Source organism: Ovis canadensis, chromosome 25 (assembly GCF_042477335.2).
Source record: "Ovis canadensis isolate MfBH-ARS-UI-01 breed Bighorn chromosome 25, ARS-UI_OviCan_v2, whole genome shotgun sequence".
Classification (NCBI taxonomy): Eukaryota; Metazoa; Chordata; class Mammalia; order Artiodactyla; family Bovidae; genus Ovis; species Ovis canadensis.
Window position 1 is genome coordinate 59,845,267 of NC_091269.1, and position 18,161 is coordinate 59,863,427.

Genomic DNA, 18,161 nt, shown 5'->3' on the forward strand with positions numbered 1-18,161 from the left:
AAAATTGACAAACAATTAGCCAGACTCATCAAGAAACAAAGGGAGAAAAATCAAATCAATAAAATTAGCAATGAAAATGGAGAGATCACCACAGACAACACAGAAATACAAAGGATCATAAGAGACTACTATCAGCAATTATATGCCAATAAAATAGACAACGTGGAAGAAATAGACAAATTCTTAGAAAAGTACAACTTTCCAAAACTAAACCAGGAAAAACAGAAAATCTTAACAGACCCATCACAAGCACAGAAATTGAAACTGTAATCAGAAATCTTCCAGCAAACAAAAGCCCAGGTCCAGACGGCTTCACAGCTGAATTCTACCAAAAATTTAGAGAAGAGCTAACACTTATCCTACTCAAACTCTTCCAGAAAATTGCAGAGGAAGGTAAACTTCCAATCTCATTCTATGAGGCCACCATCACCCTAATACCAAAACCTGGCAAAGATGCCACAAGAAAAGAAAGAAAACTACAGGCCAATATCACTGATGAACATGGATGCAAAAATCCTCAACAAAACTCTAGCAATCAGAATCCAACAACACATTAAAAAGATCATACACCATGACCCAGTGGGCTTTATCCAAGGGATGCAAGGATTCTTCAATATCCACAAACCAATCAATGTAATACACCACATTAACAAATTGAAAAATAAAAGCCATATGATTATCTCAATAGATGCAGAGAAGGTCTTTGACAAAATTCAACATGCATTTATGATAAAAACTCTCCAGAAAGCAGGAATAGAAGGAACATACCTCAACATAGTAAAAGCTATATATGACAAACCCACAGCAAACATCCTCAATGGTGAAAAATTGAAAGCATTTCCCCTAAAGTCAGGAACAAGACAAGGGTGTCCACTTTCACCGCTACTACTCAACATAGTTCTGGAAGTTTTGGCCACAGCAATCAGAGCAGAAAAAGAAATAAAAGGAATCCAAATTGGAAAAGAAGAAGTAAAACTCTCACTGTTTGCAGATGACATCAAAACCCATGAAACTCTACATAGAAAACCCTAAAGACTCCACCAGAAAATTACTAGAGCTAATCAATGAATATAGTAAAGTTGTAGGCTATAAAATCAACACACAGAAATCCCTTGCATTCCTATACACTAATAATGAGAAAGTAGAAAAAGAAATTAAGGAAACAAGTCCATTCACCATTGCAACGAAAAGAATAAAATACTTAGGAATATATCTACCTAAAGAAACTAAAGACCTATAAATAGAAAATTATAAAACACTGATGAAAGAAATCAAAGAGGACACTAATAGATGGAGAAATACACCATGTTCATGGATAGGAGGACTCAATATAGTGAAAATGAGTATACTACCCAAAGCAATCTACAGATTCAATGCAATCCCTATCAAGCTACCAATGGTATTTTTCACAGAGCTAGAACAAATAATTTCACAATTTGTATGGAAATACAAAAAAAACCTCGAATAGCCAAAGCAATCTTGAGAAAGAAGAATGGAACTGGAGGAATCAACCTGCCTGACTTCAGGCTCTACTACAAAGCCACAGTCATCAAGACAGTATGGTACTGGCACAAAGACAGAAATATAGATCAATGGAACAAAATAGAAAGCCCAGAGATAAATCCACACACCTATGGACACCTTATCTTCGACAAAGGAGGCAAGAATATACAATGGAGTAAAGACAATCTCTTTAACAAATGGTGCTGGGAAAACTGGTCAACCACTTATAAAAGAATGAAACTAGATCACTTTCTAACACCATACACAAAAATAAACTCAAAATGGATTAAAGATCTAAACGTAAGACCAGAAAGTATAAAACTCCTAGAGGAGAACATAGGCAAAACACTCTCTGACATAAATCACAGCAGGATCCTCTATGATCCACCTCCCAGAATACTGGAAATAAAAGCAAAAATAAACAAATGGGACCTAATTAAAATTAAAAGGCTTCTGCACAACAAAGGGAACTATAAGCAAGGTGAAAAGACAGCCTTCTGAATGGCAGAAAATAATAGCAAATGAAGCAACTGACAAACAACTAATCTCAAAAATATACAAGCAACGTACGCAGCTCAATTCCAGGAAAATAAACGACCCGATCAAAAAACGGACCAAAGAACTAAATAGACATTTCTCCAAAGAAGACATACAGGTGGCTAACAAACACATGAAAAGATGCTTAACATCACTCATTATCAGAGAAATGCAAATCAAAACCACAATGAGGTACCATCTCACACCAGTCAGAATGGCTGTGATCCAAAAGTCTACAAGCAATAAATGCTGGAGAGGGTGTGGAGAAAAGGGAACCCTCTTACACTGTTGGTGGGAATGCAAACTAGTACAGCCACTATGGAGAACAGTGTGGAGATTCCTTAAAAAATTGCAAATATAACTGCCTTATGACCCAGCAATCCCACTGCTGGGCATACACACTGAGGAAACAAGAATTGAAAGAGACACGTGTACCCCAGTGTTCATCGCAGCACTGTTTATAATAGCCAGGACATGGAAACAACCTAGATGTCCATCAGCAGATGAATGGATAAGAAAGCTGTGGTACATATACACAATGGAGTATTACACAGCCATTAAAAAGAATACATTTGAATCAGTTCTATGAGGTGGATGAAGCTGGAGCTGATTATACAGAGTGAAGTAAGCCAGAAAGAAAAACACCAATACAGTATACTAACACATATATATATGGAATTTAGAAAGATGGTAACGATGACCCTGTATGCGAGACAGCAAAAGAGACACAGATGTGTAGAACGGACTTTTGGACTCTGTGGGAGAGGGAGAGGGTGGGATAATTTGGGAGAATGGCATTGAAACATGTATACTATCATGTAAGAAACAAATTGCCAGTCTATGTTCAATACAGGATACAGGATGCTTGGGGCTGGTGCACGGGGATGATCCAGAGAGATGACATGGGGTGGGAGGTGGGAGGGGGTTCAGGATTGGGAACTCATGTACACCCATGGTGGATTCATGTCAATGTATGGTAAAACCAATACAGTATTGTAAAGCAAAATAAAGTAAAAATAAAAATTTTAAAAATAATAATAAAAAATAAAAAAGAAAGATAATACCAAAGATTATAATTTATTGCCCTGTTGGACAAAGACCAGGCTTTTAAAATCTGACCTAGCAACCTTCTTTAACATTTGTTCAAAATACGTATAAAAAACTAGATCCTCAAACTGATCTCAGAACCACATCTGCTACCTTCCCTGCTGCTTCACTAATAAATTGAATAAAATCCTTAACACAGTTTCATTTCAAATTTTAATGAGTTACATTTTAAGTTTTTTGAAAATTCTACTTTTATGAAGGAGGGGGTAGATTTCTTCTTTTTAAAAGGACATCAGGACTTCCCTAGAAGTTCAGTAGTTAAGACTCTACACTTCTAAAGCAGTGGACATGGGTTTGATTCCTGGTCAGGGAACTAACATCTCACATGCCATAAAGCCAAAAAAATAATAAAAGGACAGCAGTGGCCTTGTGACTGATACTGAGGTGGTGGACATAAGTGATGAGCCTCCTCTGGAAATAACACTGAAAAGTCAGACATCTTATTGTTAAATAAAACCCACCAATAATGATGCCCAAGCTTCTACCTCCCAAATATATGACTGAAAATATTTTAAATGATACAATCTTTTAAAATTTGTTTGAACTATAGTTGATTTACAACATTGTGTTAGTTTCTGGTATACACCAAAGTGATCAATTATATATAAACACACACACACACACACACACACACACAGTATTCTCCATTTCAGCTTCTTACAGGATTTGAGTCTAGTTTTCTGTGCTATACCATAGAAGCTTGTTGCTTATCTATTTTATAAATGCTGCACTGTGCCTAGTCACTCAGTCATGTCAAACTCTCTGCAACTCCATGGACTGTAGCTTACCAAGCTCCTCTGTCCATGTGGATTCTCCAGGCAAGAATACTGGAGCAGGTTGCCATGCCCTCCCCCAGGAGATCTTCCCAACCCAGGGAATGAACCCAGGTCTCCCACACTACAGGCAGATTCTTTACCATCTGAGCCACCAGGGAAGCCCATTTTATATACAGCAGTTTGTATCTGTTAATCTTAAACTCCTAATTTATCCCTGCCTCATGGTCACCCCTTTGGTAACCATAAATCTGTCTATGTCTGTGAGTCTGTTTCTGTCTTATAAATAAGTTCATCTGTATATTCTAGATTCCACAAACAAGTGACATTACATATTTGTCTTTGTCTGACTTAACGTGATACTCTTTACATCCACCCATGTTGCTGAAAATGTCATTATTTCATTCTTTCTTATGGCTGGACAGCAGTCCATTGTTTATATGTACCATATCTTCTTTATCCATTCATCTGTCAGCAGACACTTAGGTGCTTCCATTTCTTGGCTATTGTACATAATGCTGCTATGAACACTGATATGCATGTATCTTTTCAAATTAAAAGTTTTCTCCAGATATATGCCCAGGAGTGGGATAAATAAACAAGCATTTTTGTAAAAATCAATAAGAAAACAAACCAATTTTAAAATAGGAAAAAAAAGCGAAACTGACACTCCACCCAAGAATATGTACAGATGGCAGGGAATTCCCTGGCAGCCCAGTGGTTAAGACTCTATGTTTCCACTTCAGGGGGCACGGGTTCGATCCCCAGTCAGGAAACTAAGCCCCATATGACATTCGGAATGGCCAAAAAAAAAAGAAAGGTACAAATGGCAAACAAGCATATGAAAAGAAGCTCAACAGCATGTGTCACTAGAGAATTGCAAAATCAAACTACAATAAGATGTTAAGAGCTAACTATCAGAATGGTTAGAATTCAAAAACGTGACAATACTAAATGCTGGCAAGAATGTGGATTCACTGCTGAGAATACAAAATGGTACAGTCACTCTAGAAAACTATTTAGCAGGTCCTTACAAAGCTTAAAATAGTATTGCCATATGATCCAGCAATTGTTCTCCTAGTTATTTACTCAATTGATCTGCAACTGTGTCCACACAAAAACATGCATTCAAATGATATAGTTGGTTTATTCATAATCAGCAAAAACTAGAAGTACTGAAGATGTAATTCAGCGGTGGAATGGATAAACTATGGTACATCCACAATGAAATATTATTCAGTGATAAAAAGAAATAAGCTATCTAGCCAGAAATCGATATGGAGGAATCTTAAGTGAATGTTGTTCTGGGAAAAAAGCCAGTCTGAAAAGGTAGGATTCCAGATTGGCTGTATGATTCCAACTCTATGATAAGGCCTTTATCAGATATGTGTTTTGAAAACATTTTCTCCTAGTGTACAACTTGTCTTTATTTTCTTAACAATATCTTTCACAGAAATTTTTAATTTTAATAAAGTCCAGTTTGTAAGTTTTTTCTTCTTTCTTTTGGTGTTGTGTCTAAAAAGTTCATTGCCAAAACCAAGGTCATCTAGATTTCTCCTATGTGACTGTGTCCTTTAAAGAGCTATTTAAAAGTCCTAACCTCTAGTATCTGGGAATGTGAACTTACAGGGCATTTCCAGGTATAACCAGGTGAGGATGAGTTTCTAACCCAGTGATTGATATCCTTAAAAGACAAGTGAAATTCGGACACAGATACGGAGGAAGAAATCCATGTGATAACAGAGGCGAAAACTGGAGTCAAATGTCTACAGACCCAGGAACTCAAAGATTACTGGCAATCATGAAAAGAGGGAGGCAAGGAAAGATTCTCTCACGGAGACTTTAAAGCCAGCAAGGCTTTCTGACAACTTAATGTCAGAATTTTGCCTCCAAATGTGGAAGAATGCATTTTTCTTTTTTAAAATCATCCAGTTTGCAGTATTCTGTTATGGAAAACCTAGGAAAGTAATATATATTATGGCACCAGAATGTTGTGCTGATGTAATAATTACCTAAAAATGTAGAATTAGGTAATGGGTAGAAGATGGAAGAGTTCTGAGGTACTGAAATAACTTAGATTGCCTTAGAAAGACTACTGATGCAAATACAAATGTTAGGGATTTCCCTGGTAGTCCAGTGCCTAAGACTCCACGCTCCCAATGCAGGGTACCCGGGTTCGATTCCTTGTCAGGGAACCAGGTCATACGTGTTGTGTGGCATGGTCAAAAAAAAAAAAAGAATTTAATTTTTTTAAATTAAATATATAAATACAGATGTTAAAGGCAATTCTAGTAAAGGGGTTGGAAAGAAAAGGGGAATTTTAGAAAAAAAGAGCATATCCCAAACATATAAAAAGTTTTACAGCTCAAAAAGAAAATCAACCCAATGCTTTTTCAAACAGGCAAAAAATTTAAAAATAAAATTTTTTTCTTAACAAAGGAAAAATACAAATGGTACACAAACAAATGAAAAGATGCTCATCACCCCTGGCCAACAGAAAAATGCAAAAGGAAACAATACTAAGATATCACCATATACCTGTTCGAATGGCTGAAATGAAACATGCACACACAAAGCAACACAAAGCAGTTTTGGCAACAATGTGAAGCAACTGGAATGCCCATTGCTGCTGTTTGGATCACTTAGTACCCTGCTTATTTTTCTTAGAAGCACCTGTCGTTACCTTAAAATTTGCTTGTGTATATATGGAATAAGTCTAAATTTATCTGCTTATATGTTTACTGTGTATCTCAATCAATAGAAGGACCATGAGGCTGGTGACTTGGTCAGTCTTGTTACCATTTTTGTCATGTCCACACCAAGAAAGATGGCACAAACTGGGCACTCAAAACATACTTATTAAGAGGCGGGAAAGAAAGGAAAGGACGCTAAGATAAGTGAATGCGTGGGGCGAGGGACCCAGTCACAGCACGCTACAGAGGGACAGCACGCTGCTACAGAAGAAAATGGATTTAGGTCACCAGAAGGCTACATGCAGAGACCGTTCATTCCAGCTGCACGTCAGAGTTATCTGGAGCGCTCTGCAAAATGCCGATCCCTACACCAAATCGTGAATGGAACCTAAACTGCAGAGCTGCACGCATCTGGGTGTAAATCTGGGACAAGTCACTTACCTTCCCTTTGCCCCAAAGTTCTCACCTACAAAATGGAAACAATATACACTTCCCAGAATCATTGTCTAAAATTAAGACTACAGATAAAGTTCTCAGTAAATGTTAATTCTCCTCCCCAGGGAAAACGATGAAATTTTCACTGCCCAGTGATAAATGCTAATTCAATCATTAACTTCCTTCAGACAGTGACTGAAGCCATGAACTTAAAGACACTTGCTCCTTGGAAGAAAAACCATGGAAAACCTAAGCAGCATATTAAAAAGCAGTTAACATCACTTTGCCAACAAAGGTCCATATAGTCAAAGCTATGGTTTTTCCAGCAGTCATATATGGATGTGAAAGTTAGACCATAAAGAAGGTTGAGCGCTAAAGAATTGCTGCTTTCAAACTGTAGTGCTGAAGAAGACTCTCGAGAATCCCTTGGACTGCAAGGAGATCAAACCAGTCAACCCTAAAGGAAATCAACCCTGAATAATTTTTGGAAGGATTGATGCCAAAGCTGAAGTTCCAATCCCTTGACTACCTGATGTGAAGACTCAACTCATTAGACAAGACCCTGATGCTGGGAAAGACTGAGGGCAGCAGGAGAAGGGGCAACAGAGGGTGTGGTGGTGGGATGGCAACGCCGCCTCAGTGGATGTGAGTTTAGCAAACCCTGGGAGATGGTGAAGCACAGGGAAGCCTAGTGGGCTGCAGTCCATGGGGTCACAAAGAGTCAGACACGACACAGCAACTGAACAACAACAATCAATTCATATTTTTCTTTCTTACTTGATTATTAAATTGAACATCTGCATTGGGTACATTTAGAAATACAAACTTTTTTTACTCTCCTGATAAGATGATGTCTGAAGCCACATGATTCTCAAACCTGGCTGTAGGTTAATTACCTAAGAAGACTTTTTTTTAATATCAATACCAAATGTCCAGACTTGGCCCAAGTCAACTGACTTAGAATCTCTGGGGTGAGTCTAGAACATCAGTATTTTTAAAAAAGTTTAACTCAACAGTGATTTTAAAACATAGGCCTGAAAAGCACTGATCTGCATTAATGATATCGCATGCTAACTGCACATGTGAGTCATTCAGGGAGCTCTTAAAAACCAGATTGAGGCCAGAACCCCATCATGACTTACTGACTCACAATCTGTGGATGTAAACCATATCATTTTGCAAAGCTTCATAAAACTCCCCCAATTATTCTGGTGCAGACCCACTGGGAAACACTGCTTTATGCCATGCATTCAGTCTCCTTGTTGTCCACCAGAAAACATCACTTAGAACTTCCGCTGGCCTCCTGTGCCAAGCCGGCTCAGTGGCTCTTAGTCAGCAGATGAAGTGACGCATCACAGCAGGTCTTGATTTTACAGATCTTTTTAGAACATGTTCATGTGATGCCCCTTGACCCAATCATTTGCCATACACGGTGCCCAGCACTAGCTATACAGTCCATGGTCCTTTCTAACCAAATCCCTGTAAGCGGCTGCTGGTCTGGTAAGGACAAAATGGAATCACATTACTCCCCAAGCTTTATTTCCCTCTAAATGGTATTGCAATGCCAGGACAAATTAAATGAATATCACTGGTCAAATGATTCTGAGTGAAATCCAAGTTGTTTTCTGCACTGAGAAAAAAACTGATATGTTTGCTTCCCTCAGAGAGGTCATAAAAGTAGGGAAAACAAAGATGATCCCTGAGTTAAGAGCATTTCCAAACTCAACCTAAATCCAGCAGCAGAAACCTTAGAAAATGATTTCAGCGGTGTCAATCAGTCAGAAGACACACCACCATGGCGGCACTATCAGGCAGATCGTAGTGCAGTGTTCACATAACCAGGCATTAATTTAGATTTACTAAGTATATTAATTCATATGATCCTCACAAGAACCCTATATATAGGTATTATAATTATTCTTATTTCATGGATAAAAAGAAAAAAAGAACAGAGGTTAAATATTTTGCCCAAAGTCACATAGCTAGTAGGTGGCAGTTTCTGAATCCAGTCAACCTGCTTCAGTCCATCATCTTGCCTACTCCACTACTTCAGTATAGATGAGTGATGGCTAAGTTCTTAAAAAAAAAAAAAAAAGTTGAAGTCTGCAGCAGAAACTGGATATCAGACCATGTGTACCTAGGGCAAGTTACTTAACCCCTCTGAGCCTACTCTTGCATCTGAAAAATAGAGATCATAATAGTACCTGCCTCGATGAGCCGAGGTGACAGTCCAACAAGACCATGCACATAATGTGCTTCTAAACAGGGCCCGGCACTTTTAAGAGCGGTCAGTGTCAGCCATTATTATTATCTGTATCAGCCCAAGCAGTCAGGGGGAAATTAAAACCTATGAGCTGAAAATTTTCCCTGCTGAACTTAGATCTGTAGACTCCCATTACAGCAGAGCAAACGAAACAAGTAACAGTAGATAATTCACAAAACCTTAAACTGTCACTGAGGAAAACCCCCAGCCCCTCCAGTCCAAGATTATGAGTCAGTCTGGAAATGGAAAGCTCCATTTGCTATAGTTCGGCTGTTTTTAGAAAAACATACTCAAGTATCAAGTTGTAGAAATGTAACTGCACCAGGAGCTAGACTTTGAAGTAGCTGCAGGCTGTGGTGGACTTTGGTTAGAGAATATGTCACAGGAGAAGACTCCCCTCTGGTGGTAAACGTCACTTTCCTCAGTCACGTTCGTATAAACAGAAGAAAAACAAAGTAAGGATTCAAACAGGCAACAGTCACCATATGCCTGCTGCTAAGTCACTTCAGTCGTGTCCGACTCTGTGAGACCCCATAGACGGCAGCCCACCACGGTCCCCTGTCCCTGGGATTCTCCAGGCAAGAACACTGGACTGGGTTGCCATTTCCTTCTCCAATGCATGAAAGTGAAAAGTGAAAGGGAAGTCACTCAGTCATGTCCGACTCTTAGTGACCCCATGGACTGCAGCCCACCAGGCTCCTCCGCCCATGGGATTTTCCAGGCAAGAGTGCTGGAGTGGGGTGCCACTGCCTTCTCCACACCATATGCTTGTGACTGTATTAAACGTTTTCCATGTATTACCTCACCTAATCTTCACAACACTTTTCCCACCCACAGGAAGCCAACAACCCCACTGGCTTAATCTCACTTTTAAATTCATGGCTACACATCTCCGGCAGGCACTCAGCGCTGCCTAGCAATCCAGTTCCATTTCCCCTGGCTCACTTTCCCACTCTCCAGGAGCGCTATGTCACAGGTATCTCCTAACGCCTCTTCTCCTCTCCCCCACTGCCCTTACTCTCAGCCAGTGGCTGCCTTCATAGACAGATGGTGCCTCTACCACCTGTCTGCATCTGTACTCTCCTCAGCTTCCCCTCTAGATACGATGGAACATATGTTCCTATTCATTTCAAAGCCAACTGCTCAGCAGCACTGGGGTCTCCTCTCTGAGGTATTCAAGTACTTCCCCTGAAATGTTCCCCTTTCTCATCTGCATCATTTTCCCCTTTTTTTGAATTCAATCCCACTAGCACATAAACATATTCTAGTTTCCCCTATCTTAAAAGAAAATTCCGCTTGACTTTAAGACCCCCCTACTCTACCAAAGTTTTTATTGTTAAAATGATGAAAATCCTCTTAATTGCCAAACTATTCTTGCATATTCACCGTGGATGACCACCATCTCCCTCTGGCTTCCCTTCCTCTTCTCTATCTACACTCTCAACCTAGGTGGTTTCACTTAGTCCTTTAATTTAATTACCACTTATGTGCTAATGATTCCAAAGACCAATTCTAGCCCTAAAATCCCCTAGGACTTTAGACTCAAATTTCCAATGGCATATTTGACATACCAACTTGAAAATCTACTAGGTGGTTTATATTACATATGTTTTACCACAATTAAAAAAATCTACCAGGTGATCGACAGAGTGACAGAGAGATGAAAAACAAGCATAGCTAAATAATAATAGGGTCTAGGTGGTAAGCATATTCACTGTAAAATTCACTGTAAAATCCTTCCAAGTATATAGTTCATATGTTGTATGTTGGGGAAAAACCCCAACATAACCCTAACATTAGGAGTCTCAACATAATATATTCAAAAAATCTTTGATTCCATCCACTTACAGCATTCTCCCATCTCATTAAATAGCAAGGCAAAAGGAGGCAAGGCAAAAACCCAAAACTCAGCCTTGAGTGGCTCTCTCCCACCTGGAATACAATTCCATGAAGGCAAGGACGCTGTTCATCTAGCAAAGTCCTAGCACACAGGAGGTGTTCAAAAATACCTGTGGAATTAATCATGAATTAATGCTCTGTTTCTCCCTAAGTCCTACAAGCCTCACTAGCCCTTGAGTGAGAATGGCGCTCTTGGCCTCCAAACCGCCCCAGCCCAGGGAGCAGAAGCTGTGTCCTAAGACCCGATCACGGCTTCTCACCAATCACAGCTGTTCCACGCTCATCAGCGAGAGTTCAACGCCTTTCTTTACCACGGAACCAACGTGACTCCTGCCCCAAACCTGTGACACACAGGACCCGTGACACGTCACAGCACAGCTGGGCCTCACACTGCCCAGGCTGTCCTCCCCCAAGGACTCAGCGGCCTCTGACCTCACTTTGCCCAGGGCCTGCCCGAATCCCGCCCCAAAGACCTCCCTGTGGTGGCTGGGGCCACAGTCCACTCTCCAGTGGGCACCAGCGGCATCTTCCTCTCAAGACCATGGCTGGACCCAAGCCTGCCCGCCCGCTCCTGTGCAGCAGCCCCTCTGCCCTCCCCCGTGTCCCACCTGGCCCCCACTGCCCGCCTCACCTGGACCTGCCCCGCCCAGCCTGCCCCAACCGCCCCGCCCGCCTCCAGCCCCCTCCCTGGCCGGTTGGGTTCACGCGGGAGCTTCAGGCAGGGCGAGATCGGTGCCATCCAGTCCTGGGGGCTCCCGTGGGCCTGCGCACGGAGCCTCGCCCCGCTCCAGAGCCCTCCGCTCGTAGTGCTGCCCTCTGCTGGCCTTCCGAAGCACTGCCGCGATCCCCGCGGACCGGGGGCTGGATTTCCTGTGGTCCCTGGTCCGCTGCCCTGTGTATGCTCCTTCCCACTGCCAGCAACTCTCTGAGCTGTGGCCGCATCCACTGAACCACTGAGGACTGTGTTCTCTCGGGGGTGATCGCCTGGTCCACATCCGCCCCTAAGCTTCCTACTGAATTGGGGAGGAGCCGGGATAGGGTGCTGGTTTGCAGTGTCAGGATAAGGCATGCAGTGTTTAGGCACTTCCAGCAGGATAGACTATGGCAAAAGGAGTCCCTAGCCTGTGCCAGAATGCGAGGCCATTTAGCGGCTAAGTCGAGTGAGGCAGTTTCAGCTAGGGTGGTCAGTGTAGGGGAATTGAGTATAGCCATTGTCTCAGTACTACAAGCCAGAATCGTTTCATCCTAACAAGAGCGCCTCTCTTGATTTGGTCCTGACCAGAGCCACTCCGGTGAACCTGGTTCCCTTAAGGCATGATGAGACCTGCCTCACTTAGCCCACAGCCTGGTCCAGGGGAGCCTGATCATTGAACTGAGCTGGCACTGAGCAAAACCAGTCGCCCTCTGTCCAGGCAGAGGGGTCAATTTCCTGCTTGGTGAGTCACAACAGCTGTCTACTCTCCACCAGAGGCCTGGCCATCCCTCAGCAGCCACGGCTTCCTCCAATCAGGATAGGATTCCTCCTTAAAAGCTGGGCTCCTGTTTGATGTTTCTGTAGTTCTCATAGCGTCTCATGCCTAAAGTCCTCACCATCACTGTTTCGCAAATCTGAGCAGCACAGATGAATCAGAATGTTCTATTGATGTGTCCCTACATATTACGTGGCTGTCATGGGGAAACACAGAAGTGTCACCCGTGGCACAGGGAGATCACTGAATGGACACTGAGTGAACACTTGGTGGAAGTGGTCCCTGAGGTCTCATCCTGTCCCTCAACTTTCTCTTAAACCATATCCTATTCCCAGTGGTTACATACCCAAGAGGCTGCTTCTGTTTTCACCAGTGAAAAATTTGAAGAATTATAAAGTTAGTTTTTCATCAAAATTTCTGCCATTCTTTGGCAGTCTTGCTATCACCAGTACTACAAGCAGTCTTGCAGGCCAAGATTTAAGTCCCTCCTTTGCTACTGAGAAGTCTCCTTTCTAGCCTGACTGAGGAGTGGCTTGGTTGCCCCCTCTCTGCTGCCCCCAGACACCACCTTTCCGTATCCTGCTCGGTTCCAGGTGGATCCCTGGGGAAGCTCAACTAGTGTAGCAGCAGTGACCAGCACAGAGGTGATGCAGATTCTGGAACCTCAGTCTGCATTCTTGACCCTGGTCTGAGCACCCAGACTCCCTCAGGATGGACTCTGAGAGCCAGGCATACTTCTGCTCTCCATTGAGTTGAGACCCATCTGCTCCTTTCAAGTGCAAGAATTTACTGCCCAAATGGCCACTCATCTCAAGCTGTGAGTCTCCAGACACAATCAGAGAGGACCCTTGAGGGCCTCCCAGATCCCAGGAAACAGCTTGCACCCAGAACCTCAGGACCCAGAGTCATGTCTTCACAGCCCCCAAGGCCCATGTTCAAGTTCAGGGTTTTCTAAACCTTTCTTGGGTCCAGGGAAGAGCGGATAATTAAGAACAAGCAACGCTGACAAAAAGAAAAAAAAAATCATTTCAGCCACACTACCCTTCCACAGGCTTCGTCGTGGCACAGGCCTCTGCTTTACAGCCTGGTGTATTTTTGGATGGTGCTCTTCACACGAGCACTACCAAGTGTGAGTCAATGGGGACTGCAAGCTTCAAAGAAGCTGTCGGGCCTTTTCTGTGTGTTTCTTTCTCTCTGTTCAGTTTTGAGATACTTCACATAAAAGACTCCATAAAAATAAATTGTGGAAAGTACAAGGCCAATAAAAATCCCAGTGGAAGCTGAACACTAGTTTATTTAAAAAGCCAAAGAACATGCACTTACCTCGTTCTGGATTCCCAGCTGCCTAGTTTCTGGGCCTAGCACATGGTCAATGCCCCATAAATATTAATTGATCAATGCATTAGTTGGTTGCTCACCCATCTGCAGAGCAACGGTCTACTGCTCTGCTTACACACACACACACAAGCCTAAGGAGAGAGTCCTTGGGCTTTGATGGGAGAGTTGCTAAGTTGGCAGGGAAGCCTGCCACAATGCCCTGCCTTCTACTTCCAGCTCTGCTTATTAAGAGTCAAATAATGATGTGGCAGAAAGTGAACTGCAAACACTGCCAAATTCTAAGAGAGGAGCTGGACGCATGCCTTTCAGGCCTCATGTATTTGGTCCACTTGGTCTGTGCCAAGCCCTGTGCTTTGCAGCAAAAATCCAGATGTGGCCATCTTACTGCATCTTATTAGCTGGACAGAATAGGGTGCGTGCAGAAGGCAACTTCTTTGTTCTTTTCTAATGTCTTTCAAACTCAATGCTCAGATGCATTTTTTCCCCCGGGCGTCTTGCATATAAAACCTTGGGCAGGTCTATAACTTTGAGCACCCAGAACAGTCCTTTTCAGTGTAAGACTCCCTCTGACTTCTTATCTAACTCTTGGGCTCTCTCTGTCTTGAGGCCAGGACTGCTTTGGGCTAGAAATAGGCATAGGAAGTGGGCACTTCAGTTTCTCCTTTCTTACCCAAATTCACACCCACATTCTACCCTCCAGACCCAGCATCTGACACCTCTGCATCTGGAATCCAACACAGGGCCCTCTGCTGACTGTCCTGAGAAAATCCTGGGCTTACCCTAAGAACTTCCTCAAGAATTCCTTTTTGAGATACCTCCAAGGGCAGCGCCATGGCTTGGGCGATGTTGCCATTCGCCAGTTGTTTACAATGTCCTCCCTCTTTTCAAATGACGAAAGGGCCGCCCTCAGGTCATTCTGAAGCTTCCTACAGAACACGCCCTGCCAATACATGAGCAGTCATGGCATGGTTGAAGCAGAGTAAAGAAGACCACTTTTCAAAATTAACCTCTTTTATTTTGAGATTATTGTCGATTCACGTGCAGTTATATGAAACAATACGGATGGTCTCCTGTGCTCTTCACTCAGTCTGCCCCAATGGTAGCACCTTACAAAACTAACAGAACATCACAACCAGGATATTGACATTGATGGATCCATCCCTCTTGTTCAGATTTCTTTTACTTGAACTCATTTTTATGTGTGTATTTTCAGTTCTATACAACTTAAAATTTACCTACATAATACTGTACATCAGCTGTGTTTCAATTTTTTGAAAAAGTTCTATATAATTTTATCACAGGAGTAGGTTCGTGTATCCACCACCACAGTCAAGATATGAAACAGTCTATCACCGTCAGAATGGTGCCCCTTTATAAGCACACCCACTTCCCTCCTACTTGCCCCTCCTCCCCTGCTGCTGCTGCTGCTAAGTCGCTTCAGTCGTGTCCGACTGTGCAACCCCATAGACGGCAGCCCACCAGGCTCCCCTGTCCCTGGGATTCTCCAGGCAAGAACACTGGAGTGGGTTGCCATGTCCTTCTCCAATGCATGAAAGTGAAAAGGGAAAGTAAAGTCGCTCCGTTGTGTCCGACCCTCAGCGACCGCATGGACTGCAGCCTTCCAGGCTCCTCCGTCCATGGGGATTTTCCAGGCAAGGGTACTGGAGTGGGATGCCATTGCCTTCTCCGCCCTCCTCCGCTGCTTCCTCCTAAATCTAGAGTAACCACAAATCTATTCCCCATTTCTATAACTTTGTCATTTTAAGAATGCTATATAAATGGAATCATGCTGTGAAAACTTTTGCGATTGACTGTTTCTCCGGCATAATTCTCTAGAGATGCGTTCAAGCCTGAATCAATAGTTTACTCCTCTTGGTGTGAATGTACCAAAGTTTGTTTAACCATTCACCTGCGTGAAGGGCATCCAGATTATTTGCAGTTTTTGGCTATTACAAATAAAGTTGCTATAAAGATTCACGTACAAGTTTTTGCTTGAATATGTTTCCATTTCTCTGAGATAAATGCCTAATATGCAGTTGCCAAGCCCTATGGTAATTGTATCGTTTTTATAAGGAATTGCCAGTCTTCCAGAGTGACTGTACAGTTTTATATTTCCATCAGCAATGTATGAATGACCAGTTTATCCATATCTTCACCAGCATTTGATATTGTAATTATTTTTTACTCAATCATTCTGATAGGTGTATAAAGATATCTGTGGTTTGACTTTGCATTTCTCTGATCACTAATGAGATTTAACATATTTGCATATGCTTCCTTGTCATTTATGTATAATCCTCAGTGAAATATCTGTTTATTTGCTGTTTTCTAAGTGGATTTTTGGTATTCTACTCTTAAATTTTGAGAGCTACATTCTAGATACTAGTCTTTTGTTGGATACATAGCTTGCAGATAATTGCTCCCAGTTTATAGTTTGTCTTTTCATCCTCTTAATAGAAACTTTCACAGAGAAAAGGATAGATTTTTCATTGTTCCTTTTATGGATTGTGACTTTGATGTCAAGTGTAAGAACTCATTGCCTAGCCCTAGAACCCAATCCAGGGTTTCCCAGGTGGCACGGTGGTAAAGAATCTGCCTTCCAATTCAGGAGACACAAAGGATCCAGCTTTGATACCTGGGTCAGGAAGATCCACTGGAGGAGAAAATGGCAACCCACTCCAGTACTCTTGCCTGGAGAATCCTATGGACGGAGGAACCTGGAGGGCTGCAGTCCATGAACTCGCAAAGAGCTGGACACGACTGAGTATGCGTGCAACGCAACAACGCAAGGTCCAGTCCTTTCCTTTTATTCTTCTAAAATTCTCACGGCTTTACAATTATATGTGAGTCTCTGATCCATTTTGAGTTTGTTTTAGTTTAATGCCGGGAGCCAGCATGAGGAATTCCGCCTGTGACAAGGTCATGAGGAAGGAAGCTGACATACACAAGGTCTGATCAGACTTCAGGAGTTCACCCTGGCATATCCTGAGCATCCACCCCCCCAAAAAATAAGACTCTGCCTGCTTTTCCACTCTTCTGATATTCTCTGGAAAAAAGTCAACTCTCAGGGCTTTAGTCTTCTGCATTTGAAAGGGATGTTTCAGTTAAACCCCCTCTGACAGCTCTCTAGCTTGCCCAACAGGTTCCCCAGATCTCTTACAGCTTGTGAATTGCTTACAGCCCCCCAACCTCGAGAGGCACAAAGCTTAAAAGTGTCTTAAAGATACAGAGCCTTTTCTAAAGAGTTAAAAATCATATCGGTGATGGGTTTTCACTGTTGACTCAATGATTGCTGCCAGGCCTCCATATTCTTTATCTTTTAGGCACCTGGGAGGATGTTAATCAATGTAAACAGGATATGGAAAAAGATATATAGTAGTTTTGATGTTAACAACACTAGACTTTTGAGTTAATTACTTTTCTCTTTGTTATATATCACTGCACTCCTCTTGTGTCCTTACTATGTAAGAATGTAACTTTATTTAGTGCTTTCTGAGAATGGCACCAGACTTTGGGAAGATCAACACAAATAAGTCTTCTGGTTGACAAACCCTTATCAGAAAAAAGGCTGTAAAATGTTAATTGGCCCTTTTGGCCGGAAGATGATGTAAGTTACCTAAGACTTGTGTATACCACTAGGTATGCAGAGAGAAAAGCCTGGTTTTGATGAGTCTGGACTGCTAACACTGCATAATTTTGTATTACCCATTGATCTCTATGTACAATCAAAAAAAGGTATAAAAGGCCTTCTGAACAATAGGGGCCAGAGCCAGTCGCTGGACTGGTTTCCCCCATGTCTCTCTCTCTCCTTTTCTCCTTTTCCCTCCCTCTGCTCTTTAATTTCAGGCTGAATTCCCGTCTGGGGCGCGGAGGCTTGCCAAGTCTACTTACTTGCCCTGGCTGTTAAGACCCACGCAAAAGGGAGCCTAAGGTGAGGCACCCTTAGATATTCAAGCGAGCGCTGGTGGCCAAACGTAAATGGTGCAAATTCCTTGTCTGGAATTTTATTGGTCTTCCATGCAATCCAAGTTATTCAGCCCTCTTTCTCCACTTAATTTTCCTACTACACTATTTCTTCCTAATCTAATCTTAAATTAATAAATAAACAAGTCTTTCCTCGCCAATGCAGTCCACGCTTCAAATT

At 42.3% G+C, this 18,161-nt stretch overlaps 1 protein-coding gene across 1 annotated transcript in view; it reads right to left on the reverse strand.

The window, feature by feature from the left end:
• The window catches only part of PTPN20 (protein tyrosine phosphatase non-receptor type 20), a 67,593-nt gene extending 55,736 nt beyond the window's left edge, over nt 1–11,857 (reverse strand). Inside the window, exon 1 of the mRNA XM_069572212.1 lies at nt 11,842–11,857. The gene's annotated coding sequence lies outside the window, so the exon portion shown is untranslated. The remainder of the gene's footprint in view (nt 1–11,841) is intronic.
• Between the last annotated feature and the right edge of the window lie 6,304 nt (nt 11,858–18,161).